Source organism: Cetorhinus maximus, chromosome 4, assembly GCF_964194155.1.
Source record: "Cetorhinus maximus chromosome 4, sCetMax3.hap1.1, whole genome shotgun sequence".
Taxonomy (NCBI): Eukaryota; Metazoa; Chordata; class Chondrichthyes; order Lamniformes; family Cetorhinidae; genus Cetorhinus; species Cetorhinus maximus.
This window is the reverse complement of record NC_135882.1, coordinates 62,848,156-62,873,069: the sequence shown is the minus strand read 5'-3', so window position 1 is coordinate 62,873,069 and position 24,914 is coordinate 62,848,156. Positions and strand designations below refer to the sequence as shown.

At 42.3% G+C, this 24,914-nt stretch overlaps 1 long non-coding RNA gene across 3 annotated transcripts in view; it reads right to left on the bottom strand.

The window, feature by feature from the left end:
- Positions 1-3,139: 3,139 nt before the first annotated feature.
- LOC144679641 (uncharacterized) overlaps positions 3,140-24,914 on the bottom strand; it is a 234,115-nt gene continuing 212,340 nt past the window's right edge. The window contains exons 2-5 of one of the 3 annotated variants that reach the window (XR_013576386.1): positions 24,573-24,696; positions 8,523-8,735; positions 7,373-7,447; positions 3,140-3,257 (exon numbers count right to left, since the gene is read on the bottom strand). This is a non-coding gene — a long non-coding RNA (uncharacterized LOC144679641). The remainder of the gene's footprint in view (positions 3,258-7,372; positions 7,448-8,522; positions 8,736-24,572; positions 24,697-24,914) is intronic. The other 2 variants (XR_013576384.1, XR_013576385.1) reach the window with 2 other exon arrangements.

The window sequence follows — 24,914 nt, the reverse complement described above, 5'->3', positions numbered from 1 at the left end:
GCTTTGAGAAATTTGCAGATGATACCAAACCAAGAGAGACAATGGAATCAGAAGAGGTCACTCAGAAATTATAGAATGAGCTGGATAAAATATGCATGTGGGTTGAACCATGTCAGATAGTGAAATGTGAAGTACTGCAGGTAGTAATGAAAAAATTAATGAATGACCTGTGAGCTTTATGAATGGTGAAACAGCTAAGGAGAAAGATGAAAATGACCTAGATGTCTTCATAGATTTGACATTCAACATGTTCAATCAACGCAGAGTAGCAATCAAGAAAGCTAATATACCATTGAACTACATAGCTAATACAATAGACTATAAATCAGGAGAAAACTGTACAGCGTTTCAGTCAGACCACACCTAAAGTGTTGTGTTCAGTTCTGGTCATCAAAAAAACATTAAAATGTCGGAAACGGTGAAAAGAAGAGCCACAAGGCTGATCCCCATCAACATATTGAGTTAAGAGGTCTCGGAAATCAACTTTTCAATCTGACAAGGAGATGTTATCTTCAAGAGATAAGGTAGTCCAAGAAATTGGAAAAGTAAATCTGTAATATTGCTTGAAATTAAATTGTGGGAGTAGAACAAGGAAATATGGATTCAAATTAGTGAAAAGTAAAATTAGGACTGAAATCAAGAAGATCTTCCTCCCACAAAGAGTGATCAATTTGAATTGACTTTCATAGAGCAGTGGAGGCAAAACTGTGGAATCTTCAGGAAAAAAAGAGGTGAAACTATTGGCGGGGAGGGGCTGGGGGGTGGGGACTGTCATGTATTGTAATGTTTTTATGGATGGATGAATAAGATGGACAGAAAGGTCTTCCTCATGCGTAACTATCTTGTGGCTGCAAATGGATCTGAACTAATATAAGCTGATTACATTCGATGTGTGAGCTTTGTCAATTCTTAGTCTGACTGCTAGATGGAGCACTTTGCAATACCAGCAAATTCCTTCTTAGGAAAGGGCATAAATAAAGTGCTATTCAGTGTCTGCTCCTATATTATGGATGTGCAGTTCTTCCTGACTAATTACAGAATGAGCAGGAATGGTGGTTGTGCAAAAGACCACCACTCAAATCCTCCCTAGCCCCGAACTGCAGAGAGTCGTGTTATGTTAAAAGGCTTATTTTTAAATTGACACTAGCTAGTCCAGGTTTGTTGAGGTTCAAGGAGGAGCTTCTCATATTTTTATTGAAAACTTTGTGTTTTTATAAAATCCTTTCAAGCATCAGCTCATGTTGATCAGTGTAAATGGGGATGCTGGAGAGAAACAGAAGAGATATGTTGTATGGAGATACAAAATGCCCATCAGAGACAGGTAACAGCAGCTCTTGTTTTGTGGAATTGACAGCACAAAATAGAGAAAAAAACTTTTATACTTTATCATATTTTCAAAATGTTTTTCTCTAGGTCCACTTGACTTTATGATCATGGGCAGTATAACAGAAGACATAGTTATTGAACTATTTTCATAATCAAGTGGGATCTATAGCCAGCTGTAGGCCTTTTCCTAACAGTTGACAACTGCCAAAGGATCTGCAAAACTTAACTAAACTTCTAGTAATAAAGTTTTATTAACTAATGGTTTGTTTTGTGTTGGCAAGATGTGGGTTCAAAGTTTGCACAGAATATTCAGCATAATATGGAAATAGATCACAGTTATCATTGAGATAAAAACAAAAAACTATTGCGGATGCTGGAAATCCAAAACAAAAACAGAATTACCTGGAAAAACTCAGCAGGTCTGGCAGCATCGGCGGAGAAGAAAAGAGTTGACGTTTCAAGTCCTCATGAAGGGCCATGAGGACTCAAAAAACGTCAACTCTTTTCTTCTCCGCCGATGCTGCCAGACCTGCTGAGGTTTTCCAGGTAATTCTGTTTTTGTTTCACACTTATCATTGTTACTTCATTTAAAATATTAATGTTTAGGATTGCACACATAAACGAGCCCGATGACAAACACTGAAAATGTTTTTTCGTGGCCGGAGAAACCGCAGGGTGACTTTGACACCCTCTCCCTCCTTAACAATGGATCCAATCCTTACACATTCACAATAATGCACAAACATGGGGTGGAAGCAGAGGGGTGGGGGGGGTCGGGGGCAGGTGGGTGGGTGAAGCTATTGAGTGCATAAACTGTCTTTCAAAAGAAAGCAGGTTGTGTAGGTTTTAATGCTGATGATGCATTTTTCTTTAATATTTTTAGCTTCTTCTTTCCTTCAATGAGCGACAATTTTTAAACACTCGCCAGTTTTATAAATGAGAATGTGGAACATAACATACATATACATATATTAAATAAAAGATGTATGCACCATAACAGAATATAAAAGGACATGAGTAATGTCAATGCAGTAAGTGCAAACTTAAATATAAAACATTCTTATCAGTTCCATTTTATTCTCTTATTTTTAGGAAAGCAGCTTTACTGACCCTTCCATAGTTTTATACCCACAGCACTCAGGTATTTGTAGAATTACTATTGATTTGGGTACAACCCCATGGCTATAAAATTTGATAAATATGTTACTTATTAACTTTTCTGGAGGTCATTTGTTTGTTTCTCATAGGTTATGTTAAAAGCTCCCACAAATCCTTAAATCAGCATTATTGATTTTTTTTTGTTGGAACTCTAATCATGATGTGTCAACCTTAAAGTGGGCACGCCAAGGTTAATAGTTCATTTATGCATTGCATTGTGGGAATGTAAAGATTTAAGCTTTTTTGTGTGTTCAGGGGATATGTATTTTTTTTGCGTTCAAAGGTAAAAATGCGATTGTATTACTTAATTCTGGCTGCTGTCACAATTAGCTTTCTGTGTAAATTTGTTTTTGCAATCATTTTTTCAGAAGTATGACTTGGAGCCATGTGTAGTAGGCATCCGTGAGCGTGGCTATTTTTGTGTCCTACTCCCGCACATGATTTGTTAAGTGTTAACACAAAATGTCAGGGCAATGGCACAGTCCACAAACAAAGCTTGCTCAATATAGCTACCTATCACAATATTAGATTTATTTTTCAGCCTGATAGCTATTAGAAAAAACTCTCTATCTCCGCTATCTAATAATAGAATAGTTATTGACCTGTTCTATTAAGCGTAATTAATAAAACCCAATGAAGAGATGAAGGAAAATGTTACTGAATCAGCAACAAGTAATAAAACATTTTATTGAAATGGGAACAAACAATAGAAACTGAAATGTAATAGTTTTATGAAATAATAGAAAATATTGGTAGTACAAGTCAGTCAGCATCTGCAACAAGAAAAGACAGGTTAACCTTTACGATGCATAACCCCCATTAGAACTGAAAATTTAAATGATGAGCAAAAATTTTAGTCTGGCAGTAGCCGTATAAAAACGGTCAGAGGACAGGAGCAGATAATATTCAGTGAGGGAGCGAATCATATTATGCTACAGAACACAAGGAGGCCATTCAGCCCACTGAGTCTGTGCCAGCTTTGTCAAAGAGAAATTGACTTCATCCCACTGCCCTGTTCGTTCCCCATATCATGGAAAATCTTTCTCCTTCAAGTATTTATCCAATTGCCTTTTGAAGGCTATCATAGAATGAATCTGTAGCTAGAACAGATAGAGAACAGGCTTTTTAAATTAAACTTGAAAGGGGTTGGAACAATATGAGATGTTTAAGGAGGAGAAAGTGCCAGAGGAGTAAGAAGACAAATCAAGGTGTGATTTGGTGAAGAGAGCCACACTATCACTGCAGTGTTTGGATGGGGCAAGTGTTGAAAGGTGTAGCCTAAAGGGGAGGCATCATCAAGGGGGAAAATGTCAGCTAAGTTTCTGTTAAAGCCAAGATGTCAATACAACCAACTATAATAAGCTCATTGGTGGCAAGGGCATTGTTCACACATAAATGGACATTCTAGAGGCAGATGTGGAGAGGGGCAATTATAGCTGAACCATTCACAATCCACAGGATCAGAGGGATACTAGGATGGGGCAGAGCCAGAAAATAGTTAAGGGTGCTGCTCAGAAGGAAGAAGAGGCCAGAGAGGGAACTGCAGTATGATTAGAATTATTGGGGCAATTCTGTGATCTTGTATGTTTTGCCGGGTGCATGGGACAGAGATAGGGTTGCAACGTGTATAGCTCCCTGAGTGTGAAGTTGTGAAATTATCCCTAAAGAGAATTGCAAAAAAAGAGAGACATAACAGGGACTCATGCAGATTCTCACAGCAACACCTATTGTTTAGAGGAAGTGAGTGGAGTTCAAACAGAAGTTGCACAGGGTGAGAACAAATTCAGCTGGGCTAAGAGGGTAAAAAGGATATAGTGATGGCACCAGAATCTGAAATTGTTAAAGTGGCAAAAGTCAGCAGTGGAGTCACAGATGTGGATTGGTAGAAACTGAACAAAGGGACACAGGATAGAGCCATGGTATAAGTATATTAGTTTGGCAGGACTGGAGTAGGCTAATGCAATTGGTCTATCTCAGTTTAATGTTTGGTATCTCAGTTTAATGTTAGGTATCTCAGTCAGCTATAACCAAAAGAAGTGGAGGGGAGCATGAAGAAATTGTGGGAAATCTTCTCATTCACAAATCTCATTTGATTTTAACTATTTATCTCAAAAGTCATTAATAAAATTCAATTGTGTTCTCAGGATTTAACCATTTAAGTTCCTGGTACCATGTTAGTGAATCTGTGCTGGATCCCCTTGAAGCCCAATATATCTTTCCTGAAGGTCAGTTCCCAAGACTGCACTCCAGACGTGGTCTGATTAAGGTTCTGTACAACCAAATATCAATTCCTCACTTTTGAATTCCAATCTTCCTGATTTAAATGCCGATATTCTATGATAAAAACAAAAAACTGCAGATGCTGGAAATCCAAAACAAAAATAAAAATACCTGGAAAAACTCAGCAGGTCTGACAGCATCTGCGGAGAGGAACACAGTTAATGTTTCGAGTCTGTATGACTCTTCATCAGAACTAAGGTGGGGTGGGGGGAAGGGATCAAAATAGGCTAAAAGGTAGAGATAAAACAATGGATGGAAATACATTTAAAAATAATGGAAATAGGTGGGAAAAGAAAAATCTATATAAATTATTGGAAAAAAGGGGGATCGGAAAGGGGGTGGGGATGGAGGAGAGAGTTCATGATCTAAAATTGTTGAACTCAATATTCAGTCCGGAAGGCTGTAAAGTTGAGTTCAACAATTTTAAATCATGAACTCTCTCCTCCATCCCCACCCCCTTTCCGATCCCCCTTTTTTCCAATAATTTATATAGATTTTTCTTTTCCCACCTATTTCCATTATTTTTAAATGTATTTCCATCCATTGTTTTATCTCTACCTTTTAGCCTATTTCGATCCCTTCCCCCCACCCCACCCCTACTAGGGCTATCTGTACCTTGCTCGTCCTGCTTTCTACCCTTAATGTCACCTATTAGCACATTCCTTAGATAATATCATCACCTTCAACACCTCTTTGTCCTTTTGTCTATGTCATCTTTTGGCTATCTCCACCTATCACTGGCCCTCTATCCAGTTCTACTTGTCCCACCACCCCCCCACCCCTCTTAAACCAGCTTATATTTCACCTCTTTTCTATTTTTCCTTAGTTCTGTTGACGAGTCATACGGACTCGAAACGTTAACTGTGTTCCTCTCCGCAGATGCTGCCAGACCTGCTGAGTTTTTCCAGGTATTTTTATTTTCGTTGCTGATATTCTATTAGTGTGCTTGGTAACATTTTATAGCTGTGCAGTGCATTTAGTGATTCGTATACATAAATACCCAGACCCTGTTGCCCTGCCACAGCAACCAATCTCTCACTAATAAGAACATATTCTAATTTGTCTTTTGAAGTGGATGAACTCACATTGAACTCTATCTGCCTTCGATTTGGCCACTCACCTAGACCACCTTTGATCCTTTTTAACTTTCTGCTGCCATCCACACAACTTATTGGTCTTTGTAACCGAAAGATAATGGTAATTTGGATATACAACCACCTCTTGTCCAAATCATTAATCTATAATGGTTAAAAACTGAGGCCCCAGTACGGATCCCTATGGACCACCACTTGTCACATTCTGCCAATCAGAGAACATATCCCTTCATACATACTCTTTATCTCGTACCTCCCAACTAATTACCAACCTATGTCACATGGTTCTAATTCTGTGCACTTTCATTTCTGTTTATAATTTTCCGTGTGGAACCTTATCAAATGTCTTTTATAAATTGACATAGACAACACCCATGGATCCCATATCCACCATGCTCATGACCTCCTCAAAATGCTCACATAAATTAGTCTGACATGATCTGCTGTTCCTAACTCCATGCTGGCAGACTATTTCTCAAATGGTGAGAGATTGGGAAGATTTTGGTTGAGAGATTGGTTGATGTCCAAAGGGACCCGGGGGTCCTTGTTCATAAGCTACTGAAAGCTAACATGCAAGTGCAGCAAGCAATTAGGAAGGTAAATAGCATATTTGCCTTTATTGCAAGAGGATTTTTATTTATTTATTCATGGGATGTGGGCTTCGCTGGCTGGGCCAGCATTTATTGCCCATCCCAAGTTGCCCTTGAGAAGGTGGTGGTGAGCTGCCTTCTTGAACTGCTGCAGTCCATGTGGTGTAGATACACCCACAGTGCTGTTATGGAGGGAGTTCCAGGATTTTGACCCAGCGACACTGAAGAAATGGTGATATATTTCCAAGGCAGGATGGTGAGTGACTTGGAGGAGAATTTCCAGGTAGTGGTGTTCCCATCTATCTGCTGCCCTTGTCCTTCTAGATGGTGGTGGTCATGGGTTTAGAAGGTGCTGTCTAAGGAGCCTTGGTGAATTCCTGAGTAGAGTATTGTAATATGCCTTTAAGAGATGTGTCATGTGATCCTGATTTTGCTTCCCTTTTGCTTTCAGCAGAGCACACAGCATTCTGCTCTGCTGTTGGTGTCTTCAGGCTTTATACCTCTTTATAAATGCTCCCATGTGCCTAGTCTCAATAATTGAATCCACAACAATCCCTAAAATAAAAGCAAAATACCGCAGATGCCGGAAATCTGAAACATAAACAGAAAATGCCAGAAAAACTCAACAGGTCTGACAGCATCTGTGTAGAGAGAAACAGAGTTAACGTTTCGAGTCCGTATGACGTATGACGTAGAAGGGTCATACGGACTCGAAATGTTGACTCAGTTTCTCTCTCCACAGATGCTGTCAGACCTGCTGAGTTTTTCTAGCATTTTCTGTTTTTATTCCACAACAATCCCTTATGATCAATTGGTGCTTTTTATATCATTATAACAACATGACAAACAGGAGTCTTGCTATGATTGTAATGAGCCTTGGTGAGACCACACCTCGAGTATTGACGACAGTTTTGGTCTCCTTACCTGAGGAAGGATATATTTTCCAATGACGGAGTGCACTGAAGGTTCACCAGACTGACGGGATGGTGGGATTGTCCTCTGAGGAGAGATGGAGGAGACTGGGCCGATATTCTCTAGAGTTTGGAAGAATGAGAGGTGATCTCATTGAAGGATACAAAATTCTTACAGGTCTCAACAGGGTAGATGCAGGAAGGATGTTTTCCTTGGCTGGGTGGGGGTGGGGGAGGTGGTCTAGAACCAGGGAACACAATCTTAGATTAAGAGGTAGGCCATTTGGGACTGAGCTGAGGAGGAATTTCTTCACTCAGAGAGTGGTGAATCTTTAAAATTCTCTACCCCAGAGGGGTAGTATGTTCAAGACAGAGATTGATAGATTTTTTAGATATTGAAGATATCAAGAGACATGGGGGTAGTGCGGGGGAAATTGGGCTGAGGTAGAAGATCAACCATGATCTAGTTGAATGGCAGGGCAGGCTCGAGAGGCCAAATAGTCTTATCCTGCTCCTATTTCCTATGTTCCTATTACTCTCTTTAAACACACTATTCTAAGTTTACAGTCACTCTATTTTTGATGGTATGCTCCAATGATTTCCCACACCTGATGTTAAATTGATAGATCTGTAGTTACCTGGTTTCTTTCTCCGTTTACAGTTACAATTTTCCAATGCAAATTTAGAGAGTTTTGGAAAATTATGACTAATGGAGCTGCGATTTCCTCACCTATTTCCGTTAGTGCCCTCAGGTGCAAACCAACAGATCTCGGAGATTTATCTACAAGTCCCAATATTTTCTCAATTACCATTTCTTTTGACTTGTATTGAATCCACTAAGTTCTTCCCCTAGACTTATTTTTACATTCCCGTGTACTGCTGGTATTTTGTCCTTCAGCTCCACTGGGAAAATGGACACAAAGTGCTCATTTAACAAGTCTTCTATTTCCTTATTCTCCGTTATAGTTTAACCTGCATCTGTCTTGTTGGCCTACATTTCTCTTTCCCACTCTCTTTCTCTTAAACCCCTTTACTGTTGGCTTCTGGCACCTCAATTCTTTATTTGTATGCTTCTGTTTTTTATAATTCTCCAAATTTGCTGGTTTTCCAATTTTCCTTGCATTTGTGTAAGCCTTTTCTTTGAGCTTGATACTAACTTTTACCTTATTTGTTGATTACAGTTGCTTAACTATGCACTTGGAGCTATTGCCTTTTAGGGCCTACACAGCCCACATGGTCTTTTGGCCAAGTCTTTCCTGGATCTGTCTGAGGAGGCTGTGCTGTTCCAGGGAGGTTGTTGATCATCACTGCAGTCCCAGATGTTGAGACGTGTTTGACAATGTACTCCTCTTCAGGGTCATGCTGCTGAGGAGGATCTAGAGGAAAGAGGAAATGTTAGTATGGCAGGCTGGACAGTTGTAGATGGCAGGCTTCACAATGCAGCTTGAAGTTGTCAAGCAGGCTGAATGTTTGATTTGCTATTTCAAATGTGAAGTGCCATCGATTTCCAGAGTATCCAGCTCCATTTAGGTGAAGGTCATGATACTGGGTGGTCCTCCCCAAGTCATATTCCTCTCTTTTGTGCACCAACTTGGCCTATAGAAAGGGTGAGAATTAATGAATGGCTACTGAAAACAAGAATGCACATGTGTGAAACGTCTGCCTGCAGTACCTATTCTGAGAGGAAGAAGAAGAAAGTTGCCAGCAGAATGGGGAAATGTTGAATTGAAAGTAAGCAGCTGGAGTGTGAAGTGAAGAAGGAGACAACAGAGGAACTACTGCAATTGCTACCTTGAGAAAACAAAATGCTGTCAGCAGCTATTGTGAAGGTTGCAAAGGAGATGTATTGTGTATGTGTGTGTGTTTGAAATGTGCGCCAGGATTTTTCAGTCGGAGTGCGGGGGCGGGCCCAACACGCCGGCGCGTAAACTGACGCACGATAACGTCGAGCAGGCAGGTGAAAAGGCCAAGCGGCCTTTACGATTTTTAGGAAACCTCATCCACGAGTGGGATGAGGTTTCCTAAAGCTTTCAGGGTTAACTAAAAAGTTTTCATGAAAAATAAAAACATGCTGCATCTCATGTGACAGTCACATGAGGGGACGTGTTTCATTAAATTTTTATTGATTTTATTTATTATTTTCAAAAGCGCTTCAATCTCCCCGAGGCAGCTCCATGCCTCAGGGAGATTGAAGCGCTCTTTCGGCACATGTCTGAAAGACCCCTGACCCCGACTCTCCCTCCTCCCCCGCCCGCACAGGTAGCGCTGTGTGCGCTACTGCTCGCGTACTACGCTGGGCGGGCCTTAATTGGCCCACCTGTGTAAAATGAGTGTGGAGCTGATTGCGGGTGGCAGTCAGCTCCTCAACCGCCCCTGTCCGCTCCCCTTGAGCCCGCGCAACGCGGGAAAGATTCAGGCCATGGCATCATATGCCATTGTGATTGACAGTGAAGGATGTAATGCAGGTGAGGGGACAGATGGTTTTTCGGTGTTATTGAGAGGAGTAGAGATATAGAGAGCTCTACTCACCTTTACTGTTATTGTCTAGTTATTGCAGAGGTTGCTATATTTCACCCAGATTCTGGGGTGATGCACCTGGAATTGACCATATCTATCACCTCTCTCCATGCATGACCTATGTAGGTCTTGGCAACCTTCATTTCTGAGAACCAGAATACCCTTCCTGGCCTTCACCTCTTAGACAAAAACCCCCGTGTATCAGAAGAACTCGGCGTGGGGGAGCCTGGTGATTCATTTTCCAGCAGTATTAAAATCCAACTTGGCATCGGTGCATGCAACCTGCCATTATCAGGTAAATAGGCCTTTGGACGCTCACCGGAAATCCCGAATGGAAAGTTGGTGCACTGCCCATTCAAGACGCAATCTCGTGGGCAGCCCAAAAATCAAATGTAAATGAGCCCTGGAAGGTGAAATAGTCCAGGCCTCAAATTTTTGACAACAAACAAGTTTGAAACTTGCCCCACCCCTGCTGCTTGCTCACCTGAAGCCAGTTGCCAGTTAGAATTCCCCCCAATAAAGTTAGATTACAGATTGATAAGTGATTTTGTTTAGCATTATCACAATACATTATCCGTAATCTTCAAATCACCATTCTTTTGCAGGATTGAATTTCCCTAAATTATAACATTTAGAATGTCTCTATGATGAGCTGTACCACCATGGGTACTGCTGTGGGCTCTGGAACTATTTATCCTGCTCAAAAATGACCCCTAACCAATTTCACACTCCCCTTTTCACTACCTGAGTAAAATTCAGAGGAATGCAGGCAAAAAAATTAATACGGAAGAGAAGAATTGGACACATTTTCAAGTAGAATAAAGGCTCAAATTTCACATTCAAATAACTCCTACCTGCTGGAAACACCAAACATGTCATTAGGGTTGGACTGGACAACAATAATTTAAAATGTCACAGTTTATACATGCTTTTGTTCATATGGCAGAGTGTATAGTGTGAAAATTGTTGCATTGCAAATGTAGTATTGATAGTTTTTTTAATTCCAAGGAATTTCCCAGCCTATCTTTTGGTGCACATCTTGGTCTAATAAATCACGTTAACTTGGCACTTGCAGCTCTCTGAAACCCTGATGTACTGTAGATTGTGAATCATTTGGCTTTAAACAATTTAGCAGCCTTGTCTCCTAGAGGGGAGCATCAGTGAGTAATGTCACAAATGCCAGGCTTAGCTATGCCACTCCATTCTTCTCTATAAAGCTTAGGTTAGCTTGGTAAGAATTCAATCCATTTGGTCTCACTACCTAAGATCATGCTGTTTAGTCTGCTTGCATGATTGGCACATCATTATTAGTCAATGATCATGCTGAACTGTCACCACGGTTGCTTTGACAAGGTGACAGTGATGAATTAGGTTGAAGAGGGGAGGGTGCAATCACTATATCTAAAACAAAGTTTATTTAAGGCTTTTACACCCAAGCTCCTAATTGTTTTCTAAATTTAAACTTTGGTGTTGCCAGCCAGTGAAATGTTCCCAAACACCCCTTTTTGTTGAGTGAGAATTATTAGGAATGAGTAATTCCAGGTGTTCTGCTTTGGGGTCAATTACTTCTTAAAGTGGTAGTACTGCATCTGTCACTTTATGTAAAATGCATTTTGAAATGATTCATCTGGACACATTTTCAGGTACATACTGAGCGTTCTCATGAAATAAAAAAGGTAGGGGGTGTCACAGCATGTTTCTGCACACGATGAGTTCCCGTCTTAATAATGCACAGAGGCCGGGCAAAAACAGCACCGGGAAGAAGAGTTGTCCTGGCTGTTGCTGCACACCTCCCAGTGGCTGGTTTCTTTGATGGATGCCTTTGAGCCTGTCTGCAGCCAGGTTTTTAGCTAAGAAAATGTGCCTGGAAATCAGAGGTAATAGAATCTACTCTCAATAATTCAAAGTTGCTTTTTGCAATAGAATTTTTGAAGGTCCAATAATTTTCAGATTAAGCAATACAATAATAGATTGTGAGTTTAGTGGCAAAAAATAAAAATAAAATAATTCAAATTAAACAACTTTGAACTAAGAGAAGTAAGCTCTAATGCTATAATAAATCAAAAGTGCAATGAAAAGACAAAAAAGAAGAATCGCTTCAAAATCATTTTTTAAAATTTGTAAGCAAATTAAGCTCTGCTCATAATATATGCTTTTGTCAGTTTGGCCTGGAGGGAGAAAAATAAGCATGTCACATAAAGTGTTATGAACTATTAAGTGGCTTGAATGTCAATAATTTTTATATGGAAAAGAATTTCTATCTACAAATGTTTGATCAGCCCAGATTACTCTCAACAGCATAGCCCATGGTAATATTGTGATGATGTGACACCCTTAGCCTTTATGTGGTTCACACATGCCACATATTATTTCCCTAGGCCTGAGGGTAAACATGCAATCTGTTTCTTGTCTTCTTCCAAGAAATACACTAGAATGAGTTAGAGACTTGCTTACAAATTGTATCCCACTCTGGAATACACTATGCAAGGAATTGTGAATGTGAACTTTTGTCTGGCTGCTTGGTGGCATAGTGCCTCAGAGTGCCAGGGCACTAAGCTATCATCCTTAATAATACAGTGAATGTAAAAATGATAAGCACAAGCATGAAAGCAGGAATCTACCTAGAAACAATTCAGAGGGTGTTTTGTCATACAGATCTTTGCCCCATTGCCTAGTTTGGCAGCAAGTTAATGTACTGTTTTCTATGGCATATTCAGATAGATCAGTGAGTTGGAGTCACCTGTGCACTTCCTTACTGAATGAATTTCTCTTTCTAATTCAAACAGTGAAGGCCTTAACTGAGGCAAGATACAAGTCAGGAGCCATGTGCACAATACCCTTGAACAATTCTGTGTGCTTACCAAGGATGTGTCCCATCCAGCTGTAGCCAAAGAATTGCCTTCAATAGCTTCTCACCTCACCCTACCTCTGTTAACTCTGGCATCCTGAAGGATCTATCCTTCACTTCCTACTGTTTCTCATCCACATGCTGCCCCTCAGTGTTATCATCCAAAGGTGTGACATCAGATTCTGCATGCCTTCTGATGACACCCAGCGCTATCCCACCATCACCTCTCTCGACCCCTACCCGCCCCCCAACACCCCTCCGCCCACCCCACCACTAGCTCTTTATTAACAGATGACTTGTCCAATGTACAGTCCTGGATGAGCTACAATTCTCTCCAATTAATCTTTGGGAAGACCAAAAGCATTCCATTCCTCTCCCTGGCCACTGTCTCCGGCTGGACCAGGCAGTTCACAACTTGACATCCTATTTGACCCTCAGCTGAGCTGCTGATCCCTTAAGCTGTCCATCACAAAGACCACCTACTTCCACTTCCGAAACATCTCCCTTCTCTGCTTCTGCTTCAGCTTCTCCATGTGATAAAGGGAGCTGTAGATGAAACTAACACAATAACATTTGGAAAATGCACAGAAAGTACATAGCATCAACATCTCAAAAGAGGAAAGACAGCCTGATATTTCAGGTAGAGACCTTTTGTCAGAGCCAATGGAATCAATGCACCTTTAGGTCCATGTATATTGTTTGGCTAGAATATGCTTCAGTTAAATTGTTTATTGGTTAGGTTTAAAAGAAATATGGGAGTCTGGCCAGGAGAATATTGAAATAATCAAGTTTAGAGGTAACAAAATCATGGGTGAGAGTTTCAGTAGCAGGTGAGGTGAGGCTGAGGCAGAGGGCACTATTACTGAGGTGAAGCTAGGTGGTCTTTAGAGCTGTTTACACTGGGTATTATGTTAATGGTTTATTGAGGAATCCTATGAACATGGATCACTGGCACAGCCACTGGAATTACTGGACAGAATTTTTCTGTCGGCGTGCGGGGGCGGGACCTGCATGCCAACGTGTTAAATGACGCGGGGTGACATCGGGTGGAACTCCCGACGTCACCCCGCGTCATTTACATTTTGAGGTCAACGGCCTATTAAGGCCATTAAGAAACCAATTCAGCTTATTAATCGACCTGCCTGTCCAACCTTAAGGTTGGTGGGCAGGCCGGGAGCCCAGGCGGGCTTGTGAAAAAACATGAAACCTCATCCACTGGCGGGATGAGGCTTCATGAGAGTTTTTAAATTTTAATGAAAGGTTGCAATAAAAGTTATGGACATGTCCCAACTCATGTGACAGTGTCACATGAGGCAACATGGCAGGGGAAATTTTTAAACTCCTTTATTAAAAGTTTCAAAATGGAGCCGACCTCCCTGAGGCAGCACTTAGACTCAGGGAGATCTATGCACTCTTGTGCGCATGTGCGAAAGAGCGCACTCCCGGCTGAGGGAATCCCACCCTCCCCGCCGCCCACATAGGGAGCGCATAGCGCTTCCTGGCGGATGTCACGCTGGGCGGGCCTTAATTGGCCTGCTCACGTAAAATGGTGGCATGCCCCTGACCGGGGCTGCTGATCGAGAATCCGCCCTCTCCCGCTCTTCCTGGGAAGAAAACCTTTCCCACTGTTTCACTTCATTTCCTGATTCTGGAGAGTGAAGTAAGAGTTTATTTTGTTCCAGGTTTTTCACTGGTGGGTGACCCAGGATGAAAACACGTTGCTATTGTAAGCTGTGTTACAGGTTTTCACAGTGGCTACAGAATGACGCATGAAATTCGCTAGATATCAGTCACTGAATATTGCCAACCAGCAGAGTTAATGGACACTCAACATGTACAGTACAATAGAAATGTATTATGACATTTCATTTGCCAAATGTTGAATGACAGTTTCATAAAAAGGGACTGCCTGTTGCCAAAACCGATAAGATAAGGTTTTATTTAAAGTATACCTGTTCGAATGTGGAGCCAGGAGGAACAGGAGAACTACATTCAATGCTACATTCAAAAATAGATGTTGCAGCTTGCCACCATTCCACCAATTGCTGTCCTATCTCCTTTCCCCACTCCGATCATCAATACCCATGATCACTGTCACTAAACCCCATCACTATCACTATCCTCTGATTACCACCTCAATCACTGCCACTACCTCTATCATTGCCACTCCCCTCCCGATCACCAACCCCATCACCATCACTACCACACCACCCTGATCACCATCTTATCGCCACCACTGCCCCATAACTGATACTAACTCCATCACTGCCACTAACCTGATCACCACCTCCGTCACTGCCACTTCTCCCTGATTGCTGCCACTACCCCTCACACCACTGCCATTCCCCCAAAACCGCCACTACCCCCAATCACCCTCCCACCTCCTGTGATCACCACCCAACTCCATCACCACATCTCCCCTCCCATCACCACCACTCTTCCCATTAACCATGCCCCCCCATCACTGCCACTACCCCCAAACACCTTCTCCCCCTGCCAACAATCACTGCAACTACCCTGCCCCTGATTTTAGCAGCTATCAATAGGGGAGGTGGTGGCATAGTGGTACTGTCACCAAACTAGTATCCCAGTAGACCCAGAGTAATGCTCTGGGAACCCAGGTTTGAATCCTGCCACGGCAAATGGTAAAATTTGAATTTGATAAAAATCTGGAATTAAAAGTCTGATGACGACCATGAAATCATTGTTAATTGTTGTAAGGTTTTATTTAAAGTATACCTGTTTGAATGTGAAAATCCATCTGGTTCACTAATGTCTTTCAGGAAAGGAAATCTACCATTCTTACCTGGTCTGGCCTACATGTGACTCCAGATCAACAGCAATGTAGTTGACTCTTAAATGCCCTCTAAACAAGGGCAATTAGGTATGGGCAATAAATGCTGGCCTAGCCAGCAATGCCCACATTGCATGAACGAATAAAAAATATCTCTCTATCGCTTTCTCACAGATCCCTGGTAGCCCTACTTGGCCACTGCAACATGTCCCCAGCCATCACTTCCTTCTTGACACAATCACCCATCCCCCACTCTCTGGTCATTTCTCTTCCCAAACTCCCCCTTTCTTCAGCAGGTAGCTGCTTGATACTCACCACAGTTTGCCAGCTCAAAGTCAAGGTAGGTCCCTGGCCTCATCACTCAGGCTTAGGGATTGCACTCTGCGCTCCCCCCACCTGGGTACATTCTACGCCCTTGTGCTTTCCAGCAAAGATTAGAAATCATGTAGTTTAATAGCCATGCAAAACTTTGACATCACAGTATAAATGTTAGAAACATAAGTTGTTAAAATTTTGATGTTTGAAGCGCTGTTCACTTGATGTTTGCAAGTGAACTAAGGTATGGAGAAGCCATGTAGAAATTGTTGAAGGACAACAGGGCACTTTTCTGGTGCCTGCATCAAATTTGTGCTCCACATAATCCTGTTGTCAGTATCTGCTTACTTTACAGCTGGAGACTGAGGTACCGCAAGCCAATGAGATGATTTTAGGACGTGTAAATGCAAGGCTCAGGGATTCGGAGGCCTTAGATCCAGTCCAAAGATTAAAACAACAGTTGATGGTGAGAGTAGCTGGTATGTGCTGTCCTGAGGCTTAGGTCAACTGGAGGTCATCCTGAAATGAATATGTGTGTTGTGCTCACTTGGCAAAAGCAGGAGTGGGGGTGGTGAGGGGAGGTGATGTTGGAAACGGTTTAAGGTACAGGACAGACCTCCTCTGCTTCTTGAGCAGTGAAGGTGTTTATCAAGGACAAATCATGTACAGGTCATGAACCAAACAATTGCAGAACTACAAAGACATTGCCTTTAGATACAAGGGTGGATTACTCTTGACCAGTGTAAACAAACACAGAGTACAAAAACTACTGTTAAAACATCTGAGGACATTGTGTGCTGGGTTACAATATTCTGTGCTAACCTAATACTGGCTGTTGTCCTAGCAATGAGTATATCACAAGTGCAAGCAGAAGAGTGCTCAGATTCTGAATGGTGCTTTCGTTTATCTCACCAACTTGAATATAATTGGAGTCATTCAAACTAGCAAGGGTCTGTAACAGAGATAAAGGAGACAGCAATAGGCTGGGGGGGGAGGGGGTGAACAAAGCTTTTCTTTGGTTTATTTAGTTTTATTTGGTTTGTGTATTGAAAAAATCAAAGAAAACTGCAAATATCTTGAAAAAAATTGATAAACTCTGTTTCAAAGTTACTGAAGTAAATTAAACTATAATATTTCAGGTGTTTTCCCCATTTTAAATAGAAGCTGTAGAATGGCCCAGTAACTATAGTGCTTGAGCACTTAGTTCCTGAACCAGCAGACAATGAGTCAAAGCTGTCACAGGGCTACCTGTTTCTTAACTTCACCAATGTCATTTCTGGGCGAATTTTGTCTGTTTCAATAGGACACTTGGCATTTCTCCTGGGGAGATGAGATGGAGGTGGGAAGGGCAGATGATAGGTATTTTCCAGATTTCTATGTTTGAATCCCATCATTATTTAGCTGATCACAGAACAGTGATTCACAGCAATGGTGAAACTGCTGTCCTGGATCTTCACATCATGATGGCTAGAGGAAGTTGCTGAAAGATGAATTGGTTGCAAGAACAATATTTGAAACATGAACTGATCCATTCAACCTGTTTGAGCCAGATGCTACAGCCTATGTTCACCAGCAACCCAACCCAAACAAGGAATCTCCTTAATAGGCAAAATAAGAAAAAAAATCAATTTGGCCCAAAAGCTCCTCTGAGAAATTTCTCTCTGAGCATCAAAGGCAATTAATTGATACACTAATCAAGCTAACTGCGCATAACTTCTATAACTGAAGATGTCTTCCACTTGCAGGAGCTCATCCAGCTTCATTTTGAGGGCTCGTAGTGAATCTATACTTCTAACATGTTCTATCATCTCTTTGATTGGTCTAACCGAACTCTATACAGGTCTGAATTTTACCACCCGACCCTGGGAACAGATTGGCAGAAGGCTGGGAGAGCAGTATTGGGATGGCATCTTGTCACAGCCTCACAGTCACGGAGGTTTCCCAGTGGTGTGCTGCGAGGTGGATCACTGCCTGCTCCACGAAGGTGGGCAGCCAATTTGCATAATTAAGGCCCCAATTAGGGGCTGCTTTACAGGCCGCCAGCATTTTTGTGCATGGAGACGCCTTCAGCTTCATGGAAGTGGGCTCCCTGCGGCAGCCTAGGGGAGGGCCATTGGAGCCTGAGACTCAATGGCCCAAAGATGGCGCTGTGAGTAGGAAAGGTAGCTCCCGTAGTTCCAACAATTGTACCCCCTGTCCCCCCGAGTGGTTTTCTCTGTGACCAACATGGTCTACGACCCTGGGAAGTCCTAATTTTAATTTTTAATTACCTGAAGGTACCTCCACTTTGAGATGTGACTGCTACTTGCCTCTCCTACCTGTTCCTACCTGCCTCAATAGCACCCACTTCCCTTGCTGGCGCTGCTGATCTTCTGATTGCACTAGCAGCATCGGGTGCCCACTCGCTGTCCTTTATTGGATGGTGGACATGCAATGAATCATTAGTAAGTTGCCTGAATTAAAACTGCTGTGTCGAGCTTGCTGCCGGCAAGTGCAGGCTCAGGACTCGCTTTTCAGCCCAACATCAGGATCCCAAGAAACATGGTCAAATTCAGCTCTTTCAGCCTTCCCTGCTCGCAACCCCCTTTGTGGGGCATGGAGCCCCTGGCTCTGATACCCCCTGGGCTGCCAAACCAGGGAGGTTACCTTAATGAAGTCTCCTCACGTGGCATGGGAGCAAACCCACTTTTGGCAAAATGTTTGTGGCCCTTATGATGGCCTCTAATTGCGACCTTAATTATACAAATTAGCTGCCTGCCTCCCTGTAGGGGGCAACTGATCGCCTTATAGCCCGTTGCTGGGAAACTTGGCAGGATAGTGATGGGGAGCTGCCGCAACGTAGGTCCCCGCTATTTTACTAACCTCCCCACCCCCTGTCTCTGTTCCAGTCACGCAGAAGCCAGTAAAAATCAGCCCTATGTTTCATTTGCTTTGCTATACATTGTAAACATGCTATTCGCTTTCTGTATCACCTCGCGTCATTGATAATTGGACTTCAGTGTTTCTTGTGCAATAGCCTCCAAAACTCTCTTTTGCTCACGTTTACCCATATCGATCAACAACTGCCATACTTGGGTCCATTCCCCCAGAATCTAGATCAGCCCACATTCTATTTACTTCATACAAAGTTTCGGCTCCTGCAGACAGCTTAGTCCCATCAGCAAACTCAAGGCTTGGGACTCCAAGGCCTAAATCAATGATAAAGATAGTGAAGAGTAATGGCCTTAACCAATTTGCAATTCAGTTTAAAATGAGATTACCAACCCCACAGGACCCAACCTTACTTATCAATCCTTTGTGCAGCATTTTATTTTGGAAACCCAATATACAATATCCATTAGAAACCATTACTGATCATCTTTTTGACCTGTTCATAAAATTAAACCAAGTAAGATAGGACCACCATTTCCGAAAGCTATGCAGAGAATTCCTGATAATCTTGTCTCTGCCCACCTGGATCATATGGCACGTCTCTAATAATGTTTTCCTATAACTCATGCCAAGCTAACTGGTTTATAATTCATAGGAGAGAGTTATCCCCCCGTAGGGGGGGGGTTGGGCGGGGGCAGGTGCTGAACTGATTGGTGCCCCCAATCAGCCAATTAAGGCCCGCCCAGCGTGACATGGGCCCAGAAGCGCTGTGTGCTCCCTGCGTAGGTGGGGAGGGGGGATTCCCTGAGCTGGGGCCTGTACTCTTTAGCACATGTGCGCGAAAGAGCGCAGAAATCTCCCTGAGGCACAGAGGTGCCTCAGGGAGATAAGTTTTACGGTTTAAACATTTAAATAAAGAAAACAAAATTTAAGACATTTCCCCTCATGTGACAGTGTCACATGAGCTGGGACATGTCAATGAACTTTAATGAAAAAATTTATTTAATTTATAAACCCTTCATAAAACCTCATCCTGCCTGGGATGAGGTTCCATGAAAAATGCGAAGGCTGCCTGGGCTCTTTGTCTGCCCGCCAACCTTAAGGTTGGACGGGCAGCTTTCTCAATAGCCTTAATTAGTTAATTAATGGCCTTAACAAGCCTTTGCCAGTTCGGTGGGCACACAGCCGACTTGGCTGTGTGCCCGCCGAACTGAAAATCTAAATGACATGCGTTGACTTCGGGAAGTACGCCCGACATCACCCTGAGTCATTTTACGCCTCAGTGAGCAGGCCCGCACCCGCTCGCCGAGCTGAAAATTCTCCCCATAGATTCTGACTTGACCTTCCTTTTAAATATTTGAACCATATGTCTTCTGTCCAGTCCTAGATTTCAATGAACTGATAAGTGCGTGAGCAAGCAGCTGACATTACGTATGCCCCATTTTGTTAGGCATTTAAGGGTGAACACTATCAGAGCCAGAAGCTCACTCTGTCTTGAGAGCCCCAATCCTGGTGTGGACTCATTTACCAGGTGAGGAGGGGTCTAATGGCTCTCTCCTTTGCCTTCTCCTCAGTTGACCGCAACAGGTATTCTTTTTGAAAAGATCTTGCCAATTCAGCGAGTATTTAACTTAATGCACTGTGATCATTGAAAAAAAAAGGATAGATTTTCTTGAGTTTAACAAAGAAGCAGATTACATTTATTATACTTGAACCGATCTAAGTAAAAGAAAATACATAGCAACTTTGCAGACGTATGCACTCACTCTCTCACACACACACACTCAAAGTTTGCACACACGCACATGCAAATTATGGAGTGGGGAGGGATAGGTTGATAAAATTAGAGCCCATAGAAGTTAAATGGAATTCACAGTCTGTAATATGGTGACTCTGATGACTTTAGGCTGAATCCAGTGGTCTTGTTGCTTTCACTCGGTGGTCTTGTTGCTTTCAGTGTTGAGGCAGTTTAAAACAGCAGATGGGTGATCTCTCTATTCTTCTGGATCACAACTATGAAGTGGAATTCTTTCTTTAAAATCTCTGTCTGCTGTACATAGACGGAGAGTCAAACAATAGCAGACAGGGCCCAAAGCTTGCACATTGGTTGGAGAGAGAGAAAGGAAGGAAGGATCTCTCTCAGCTTCTCAGCTGCTTGTCCTCAGTTCAGCTGAAGGAACGTGAGCTTAAAACATACAAGGGGCCAGCTTGTCTTTTGACCGCCCTCTCCAGTTGACAAGTAATTCAAACATGATCATATATTCCAGTTGTAACTTGATTGGGGCAGGTCTGGGAATTCCAGGGTCCTATTGTTCAAGTGATAAGGCTTAATGCTTTGGCTCCACCCAGTTGAGTATCTGAACATTGTGCTACTGGAATAAGAAATATGGTTCATTCACATTCCTCTGAGGCCATTGTCTTTGGTGGGTTTTTGTAGACCATCTCAATCTCTATGGGGGTTTGAATATGGAATTTAGAGTAATGCAAATTAGGTAGCCATCTTGTGTTCAAATCACTTTTGTTTGTATTTGTGTTTCGGGGATGGTGGGGGTAGGTTGAGGGGGGTGGAGACTGTGATGGTGGGGGTGGGGGTGCATGGACTTCAGTGGGAAATAAAATGAAGAGTGCTATAAAACATGTGGTCGGTTGGCTATAAGCCTGCTTTCCGTTGCTGGTGAAGACCATTTCACCCCCGGAATGTTTTCCACATTTGAATTGAGTTCATTTATCAAAAAAGTTGAATTTTGAAAGCTGAAAATAATACATTTACAGACAGTGATTCATATAGTTATCAAAGAAGGGCAAACAAAAAAGCAGAAAGAGAGGGGGCAAAAGACACAGATGCAAATGCAGGAACCAATCATAAAATACCAAACTGAATGTTTACAAAGATGCTGCAGAGAATCACAAACCACTGCTACACAAGTTGGTTTACCCTCTCCCTCCAAAGTAAAGCTGTCAGGTTCATGCCCTGCCCCTCCCTTCCTGCTGACAAAGCATCAAGAATCCATCAGTGAATTAAACCTCGCTGTTATCTCCTAGTTCTGAAAAACCACAGGTTCACCTTCCACAGTGGTGCCAGATCAAAGGATCCCCTGTTTTACCAAACCCTAGGGGGCCCCAGCCCGATTCTGCCAAACTCCAGAATGATTCCTCAGTGCTATCAAACTCTTCACTGACACCAAACTGAGGCTGGAAGCAGTGTTGCTAAATCTAATTGTCTCCAAAGTACCAGGACCCTGAATTTCTTCGAGCGTGGTTCCACACTTCCAGTGTAACTTCAGTGGGAGATTGGTAGAACGCTTAAAGAAATGGTGTGATTGTTGGAAAACAGCCATTTGCACTGTTTCTCTGAGGGCAGACAACCTCCTGCTGAAGTTATTGAAGGTGGGGGGGCCGGTTGGGGGTAAGATTGGGAAAACTGCAGATTTTCACATTCCATATAGCTAGCTCCAATTGTTGCATCTTGCGGACTATCTGTGCATTTTCAGCTTTAAAAATGGTAGGGGGTTAAAATTAAATACATAGGTAAATGAATATATGAAAGATCTAAAGGCCACTTATTTACATTTTTCACAGAACAATGGGCTGCATTGTTAAATAACCACCAGTAAAAAAAACCCTAGAATAAATTTAAAAAGATTATAATTTAATTGTTTGTCACTGTAAATCATTGGCTCTGATGTTATGGTCCACATGACATAAATATCACTCTTACTCACTATGATCAATGCTAAAGAGATCTACTAGTTTAAAAAATGATCACAGTGGATTGCTGCACTTTCATTCTTTATAATGCTGGGTGCAGTGGCACAGGTATTGTCCATCCCTAGGTATTTCCCATAAGTTACCATTTTCTTACTTGAAATTAAACAGTATCATTTGGCTATTGCTTTATTGGGACATCCTTGCTGAGTCTGATCTAGTCTTCATCTGATATCGTTACATGTGCATCTTCTAGTAAGGGCTACTGAATAGTAATCAGGATTCAGGATTTTCCCCTTCTCTATTCTCAGGACACTGAAGGTAATTGTGGTACCCTTCAGTGCTCTAGCTGAGACCGGACTACTCAGGCCAGGGGCAGGATATTACAGTGGGTTGTGGATGGCTGGCCACCGCTCCCCCTCTCCCCTCCCGGGAAACAATGTCAGCGTGGAGCCAACCCACTCCACACCAGCCCACCCCGCAGCCATGACATGCTGCAGATAGGCTAAATAGGGGCTATTGGGAGCTGCCAGCCTATCCGATTGGCCAGCAGCTCCATCAGTCCTGGCAGCATCAAGGATGTGTTATTGGATACTGCCAGGACAGCAACGTGGAAAAAGAGGACCCAATGGATCCCAGAGTCAGGTAAGGCCAGGGTCTTGTGCATGGAAGGTTTGGACAGATTAGGGAGGGGGGGGGTGTGGGAGTGTGGGGGTGGTGGGTTTAATGCAACAGGCAGGTAAGAAGAAAGTGGGGAGTTCTATTTTAGGGGACTGTCCCCAATCCGCAAAGGACAGCCCTCAAAGATAGTACCCCCTCTTTCCTGCCCACCCTTTGAAAATTTATTTAAAATCGGGCTGCCAACTCCCACCCAACTGCCCACACCATCCATTTTGTGGTGTGAGCAGCATATTATCGTGGTCGATTGGTTTGGTAACAAGCCCAATTGACCCTCGATTATCTATTTAAATATGGCATGCAGGTTGACAATTATGTGCCCCCCTGCCAAAAACACGCCCGGTTAGGGGCATATAAATTGCAGACCCAGCAGTCTATATCTAGTTCATTGTTATCCTGTATGACTAAACACCACGTCTCAAGGTACATAAAATTATTGAAGCACAGGGGAAGTCTTGTATTGGGGAGAAAAAATAAACAGGTAGAGGGATTCGGTGTTTTCGGTGCTGATTCATTTTAAATTAGACCTATGGGGGAGAAATTTGAACTTCTTGTGCGTATTTTAGGGATGTGTTGGGTCGGGCCTTTTTTTCAGGTGGTCCTTACAGCCATCTAAAATAGGCATTAGGCCTGTCACTACATAAAACAACAGCCTAATGCCTGTTTCAGTCCTTTGGATATCACAGAGTGGAGCAGGAGCTGAAAAAGCATTGCTGTGAAGAGAGGAGGAGCAGAAGTACTGCCACAATTCTGCAGCACCCTGATTAGGCCTGTTTTTGAATAGAACCAAAGAAATTTCAACTCGATAATCTGTGATGTTTTACATATATGTTGAATTATTAACTTCTTGTCAGTTAAGAAAAGCATAATTTATTAATGTAGATGAAACCACAGAATGATGTCATCTGATTATAACAGAGTCATTAAGCCTGATTCAGTTCTATGTTCAGACTCTAATTTAACTACCAAAATAGTACTATAAGTAATCTAAAACAGACTTTATATCGTGATATTCTTTGAACGAAATAAAGTCTATTGTTGCTTATGGACTTTAGAATGAATTGTATCCTGGATGACCTTTAGTAAAATCCAGTTTACAAAGAATTAGAATTAACATGCTTTTCGCAAGAGTTTTATTTAAGCATCAATGACATTACGAAGGAAACTAGCTTAAAGAAATCAGTGAGGCCAGGAGTATGAAACAACAGAGCTAATGTATAGGCCAGAAATTTCCTAGAGATTTTCCACCTGGAATAATAGTTTATCTGCATCATGGGGTTCATTTTCCAGAGGAAAATGTCTGAGAAAATTATGGCAGAAGTGAGTTATGCCACTATTTACGCCACACCATAATTTCCTTGACCTGCTGCACCGAAACTCTAGCCAAAGCCCTGAAAAGTTGGCCTCCTTATGAAATGCCGCAGGAAGACCCGAAGGTGATGTTGATTGAGTTCCTTCTCAATCAAAATGAAGGTGAGTACAAACCTCATTGTTTTGGCTCCGATTCCTTCCAGTCATCCATGATAATTTCTAAAGCATGTCTGCATTTGATGGGTGTTGGATGCTTTTCCCTGCAGGGCACTTGATTCCATCAAATTCGACATGTTGCCTGTGAAGTAAAGGGGCAGAACCATCAACTTCCATAAGCTTTCTGGTTTCCGTAGGATGCAGGTAGTTGCTGATGGGTCCCATGTGCTACTGAAGACTCTGTTCAAGGATCTTGTCACATTTATCAATAGGAAGGAGTGCCACTTGTTAAATGTGTTATTTGTTTGCATGCCCAACAAAGGATACTGTGTGTCAGCTTTGAAAACTAGGAAAACTCTC